At 37.3% G+C, this 5761-nt stretch overlaps 1 long non-coding RNA gene across 2 annotated transcripts; it reads left to right on the top strand.

The window, feature by feature from the left end:
• Window positions 1-574: 574 nt before the first annotated feature.
• LOC136246143 (uncharacterized) lies at window positions 575-2887 on the top strand. 2 transcript variants are annotated; one of them, XR_010696269.1, is made up of 5 exons: window positions 575-876; window positions 931-1036; window positions 1918-1983; window positions 2039-2126; window positions 2735-2887. It is a non-coding gene; the product is annotated as an uncharacterized lncRNA (long non-coding RNA). The 2 variants fall into 2 exon arrangements; XR_010696262.1 differs by having other exon boundaries at window positions 575-1036.
• Window positions 2888-5761: the final 2874 nt, after the last annotated feature.

The following is a 5761-nucleotide window of genomic DNA, read 5'->3' as shown; positions in this document are numbered from 1 at the left end:
TATTATCAAGAGTCTAGGCAAGCATATAACAAGAGTTCATTTTAATATGGGACTCTACTGAATTATCTTTTGGACAATGTATATAGGGCATCAGAAGATACAACCAGTGCATTGAGATGTGAGCCTTTTTGACTGGAATTAACAAACTTTCAAACTTGATGAAGCGAATTTGGTCACTGAAGGACTAGCTAAAAGTTGCAGTATACTTAGCTAAAATTTTTTGAGGGAGTATGTCCCAGAGGCCCAGACTATATAGACCAGTTGACTTAGCCTTAGCTACCACTTTCACCTTACTCTGGTGCCCCTGATGCATCAGCAACATAATAGAGTAGCTATAGAAAAAGCTAGTTAATGCCATAGGCATAGCTAGGGGCGGGCATTTGCCCTACCATCATGCGTTCTATGCGACCATATGCATCATCACACAAAAAATCCTATAGCTAGGCTATAGTACACACGTACCACATTGCTGAGCCATGACTAAGGACAAGCACCGTATATACAAGACTGACAATTATCACGTGATCTATTTAAGGGAAATCTCTTGGAATGTCCCTGCAACACCCCAAGTGGACACACGTGATACGTGGTTTTAATTAAAATTGAACAAATGTTGTAGTTTATAATGGCAGTCCAAGGAGGAGAGTGAGAGTAACGAGACTGAGTAATCAACATTAAGTCTTATTGAAACTGGATTTCATTTCATGGCGAGGTATACTTTAATGCAGAGGCCGTACACCGTTGCTGCAGTATGAAAGAACCCGTGAAAGAATAAGAGTCTGGAGTGGAGGTTAACGAAACTGATTAGATCGAGGACTAGATCAACATCGACACACACCAATTAACCGCATTTGCAGTATTTTAGAGTTCCGCCAGGTGAGAACTCCTAGTAGCTCCACTAGCTCGTATTATCTCATGGTGAGATTGTAGTGACAAGGTGTACGGACCAATTACCAAAAAAACCGTGGCTATGTTATCATTTGCCACTTACATCATCATCAGAAGTCTTGGAACTTTGGCTGCTGATGAAAAGTCAGTAAGTGAATCTGTGTCATATCGATGTTTGTATGAAAAAGTATACCCTTTCACATGTTCTGGTCTAAATTACTGAATTTATGTACAGTGAAACATAATAATGAAGAAGTTTGCTGCATGACATGGACATTATTTTGTTTAATCACGGAACACTGTCATTTTCACAAATTAACCTGCAGAACTAATTCACAGTGCTTTTGTTCAATTGTAACACTAATGTGGTGAAGGTTAATAATGGCTGTCAAGACATCAAAATATATCAGAGCGTTCCTTTCCAGATATCTGGCATTCAGTTTGCCATAGAAAAAGTAAGTGATTTTCAACCTTAAAATGACGAGCTTAAATTTCCTGATTTCCTTCTGCTATAGCTCATCTTAATCACTAATCACTGCTATTTCCAAATCTGGTTCAGAATCTGAGGTATCTATCACGTGTCGTGGGTTATTACGCCTTTATTGCATGACCCCAAAATACTCAATACAAAATGTATGGGGGAATTTGCTACATCCGGTCAGTTTAGGCCATTTTGACAAGCCAAAATTTCCTTGAATTGGAAGCATCATTGTACTCGCAGAGAGTTGCTCTACACGTATCAAATTCAGAAAGTTACTAAACAGACTTGAGGTAGGTGGTACACGATAATCAATTTAATTTTTAATGATTTTTCAATTGAAATGTATTGGACATGCTGTTCCAGCTGGCATTTTTGCCATGAACAAAAGTATAGCAAATGTCTGCAAACTTCTTGATATACCTGTCTATTCAGGTCTCTGTGTAACAATGTCAACTGTTTAAATGAATAAATTCCCAAATGTTTATTTTGTGTAAAAAGTGATAAATTTAAGTGTATTGCATTTAATGCTCACCTATCTGTTTTTACAGGCAATCTAGTCATAGTGATTCACCCACTAATAGTGGATGTGGTTGTGATACTTAACTCTGGACCAGGTAGGACCTTTATTAGTATTGTGAATTTCATACCATTGGTCTGTTGTGTTGTCAGATTACCAAGCAAGTTGTGTTTTGTGGTGACCACAAATCCAGCCCTAGTGATAATTGGCCAGTTGTCTGATTAGCAGCTTTGACTTCAGGTATGTACACAAGCTCACAGCAATTTCTTTATAAGTTGTACTTTATGTACTAGTGTAACTTAATGTTATTAAAGATCAGGTATTGGTTGTAAAATGGGTTAAACAATATTGTCAGGTATTCACTTAGCTTAAAAGTGGGAATTGGTACAATTGCAATCCTGAATTTCCTGTTGTATAGCTAAGAAATATATTTACCATGTTGTACATTCTGTTTGGTGGCCACTTGTTGTTTGACAGGTCTCCTTGTGTTCATGTTTACGTACTTAGGCACCAAAACACATTTACGTTACCTCTGGTACACAGTGGCGGATCTAGAAATTTCAGTGGGGGTTTCAGATTCCACTCAACTTCAGCCTAGCTATAAGTCAAAGACCAAAAAAAAGGTCACAACCTGCTGTAGAACGTCGTAATTGTGATTTCAAAGGCTAAAGTATGAAGTTTTTCATTTTACACCCATACGACGACTCGTCAATAAATTTTGGGCATGCTATTTCCAGAGGGGGTTTCAGCTGAAACCATTGCAACCCCCCTGTATCTGCCACTGGTACACTATAGTCTTAAATATAATTTTTTAAATGTTAATTCAGTGCCTGCTTGTTCTTTTACAGGGCTCACTTTACCTTGTGTCATCATGCAGATATCCAAGAAATAATCACTTGGTGTTAAACTGATGTTTATTAAATTTTTGTTATGTATTGTAATAGCATTGTTATGTGTTTACTCTACCGCAAGAAATTTTCATGAATTTTGCAGCCATTTTATCCACAATTAGAATTGCCTCATTTGTTCTGTCACGGCAGTTCACACTTCCACAGCAGTTTCATACTTCCACAAAGCACCATCAGTTTAAGGTGGAGTGTAGTGGCTTTCATTATGTACGTAAACTAAAGTAGGGCAACAAAGTTTTGTCTGGAATGTGGTTCGTGGTTTCTGACTGTACATGAGTTTTCAGTGGTCATTCCACACAACTTACAAAATATTTCTTGTATCATAAGTGGTGCATGGCACTAAATGATTTATAGTGTCTGTACATTCTTCACGCTTTCACACCTTGTTTATAAAACATCTGCCGATTATAAACGCTTGCATGGGGCGTGGTACTAAATGGACTCTAAAAGATTTCTGCTCAAAACGCCTTCCCTAGGGAACTTACGGGTCTGCACGCTTTTGCAACTTGTTTGTCAGACATTAGGGCTTGTGTCCACATCGTGTCATAAAAGTTATTGTAGGGATTACAGGTTTGAATGGAGAAAATACACGTAGGACTAACCAGAATCAGATAATGTCAGGCCTAGATGGCCGGTACAAACACGGGTAAGATGACTGGTATAACGTGACAATACGTGTAACACAAGGTAGAGAATAAAGTGAAATATGTCTAAATATGGCTATATTTTTTTATTTTAGCAAGGTTGCAAGAAAACGACGACGACTAAAGATTTTTTTATTATATAACACAATACAAATCCATTGAGAGATGTTGCATAATCCAGGGCTAATATTGCAAAACTGACCTTACACATAAATAACTCACAGTAGTGGCCGCGTCTTTAATTGGGCGTGCGCTTCGTAGTTTCTTGGCTGCGCGCCTCACTACCGTGAGTCTTGATGAATTATATATCACTTGAATGAAAATTTTAATATGCATTCCAAAAATCTAAACAAAAAGGTTTTGTGATAATCACTGACAAAGTGATGGCCATTGTATTAAACTGGTGTAGTATTTTGTAATAAACTTGGAGTGGTAAAATCTTAAAGGGAGATCAGTAGAATGGGCCAAATTTTGGTGTGAGAAAGTTTCTTAGTAGAGTCCATGTCTATGTCAAATTTCATTAAAATCCAAAGCGGTCAGGATTTTCTTTTGTTGATTTGGTATGGAATGACCCTGTGGTCTTTACTATACAGTTACTATTGTATTGTATTATAATAAGTCTGTGGAAGAAAATTGGTTGTTGTTAAGTCATTTATTTTGCAAGCTATTCATTCTCATATCCCACAAAAATCTGTAAAACAGTGAAAGAACTTACCATGGCTTACTCGAGATATTAGACGAGATACATAGTGTAGAAAGCGGTTTTATAAACATGCCAAACACACAAACTCTCCTACTCAGTGGGATGTTTATCGTAAACTTAAAAAATATCATCAATAAAAAAGTTGGGAAAGCCCATACTGAATACCAAAGCCGTCTATTTGATAACTCATTTGCTGGAAACAGAAGGCAGTTCTGGAAATATGTTCGATCCAATCATAAAGAAAAATGTAGCATCCCATCCCTGTCCGTTGGAGGAATTCAATACAGCAACCCAAAGGAAAAAACTATCGTTCTTAATAATTACTTTACATCAGTCTTTACTAATAAAGAATTATCTTCAATTCCTACTCTACATAGTCGTAACATTCCTACTATGCCTCTAATTTCATTGTCTACTGCTGGAATAGAATCACTTCATTTCAACCTTGATACTATGAAAGCTTCAGGACCTGATCATGTTCCTCCCTATGTATTGAAACGTTGTGCTCACGAAATAGCTCCAATACTTGAAGTTATATATATATCTTTAAACAATCTTTGAACAGTATATTATTAACATCTATTTGTTGTAAAACACTCGAGCATATTATATTTCACTCTATTATGGAACATCTCAATAGTAACAATATTATAATTGATAACCAGCATGGATTTAGATCTGGCCACTCATGCTAAACACAGCTTGTTTCACTGGTTGAGGATATCACATATGCTCTAGACAATCATCTCCAGGTTGACTTAATATTATTAGATTTTGCTAAGGCTTTTGTTAGAGTGCCTCATAAAAGACTCATGCAAAAATTTCATTGATAACTGTACATATCACACACTATGATAGTAGTGTATAGTAGGGACCACAAAGGAGTAGGTGTGGCACACAAAATAATATCACCCAAAAAAACAGTCTCAATTTCCCTTAACGATGATCAGGCAGTATTGATTAGGTGAAACTAAGCCCAAACAAGCTTTCAGATTGACCCGAAATGCTTTCAACAAGTTGCTATGGAATTTTAAAAATAGTTTATTTAACGGAATTTTCTACTGACTGAGTAAGTAACTGACTGACTGATGCCTTCAGACAAGCGTAACTCGATAACAGCTAAGGCTACGGACTTGATTTTTTCACTGTTCGACGTCGCTTCGTCCCAACAGGTGCCTTTTGGCATACCGTAGTACGTACAATGCATTCTTCATGGACTTACCAGTGTCCTCCTTTGTGTCCCATTCATCTTTGTTGACAGCGAAAAGTGTCAATTTGGCGATAGCACATGATGGCTTCCCTTCACGTAACAGAAATTGTCCGTATTTTTCATAGCGGCTATTTTGATAGCAGAGGTGCTTGTCAAGCAGTTCTTGATTCGTACTGTTGTGTAATGGGATGGACACATCCAACAATGAAGCGTAATGGATACTTCCCTTTTCATACAATAATTGATATAACTGGGGCGTGCAGTATCATTTCTTTCGGAATGCGTCTCTGTGTACAGAGGTACTTTTCGAACAGTTCTTGATTCGAAAATGCTGCATAACGGGTTGAATATAGCTGACAACAAAGCGTAATGAATACTTCACTCTTCAGATGATAATTGGGGCGCGCGGT

The sequence above is a fragment of the Dysidea avara genome, chromosome 2 (assembly GCF_963678975.1).
Source record: "Dysidea avara chromosome 2, odDysAvar1.4, whole genome shotgun sequence".
Classification (NCBI taxonomy): Eukaryota; Metazoa; Porifera; class Demospongiae; order Dictyoceratida; family Dysideidae; genus Dysidea; species Dysidea avara.
This window is presented reverse-complemented; position numbering and strand designations above follow the sequence as displayed.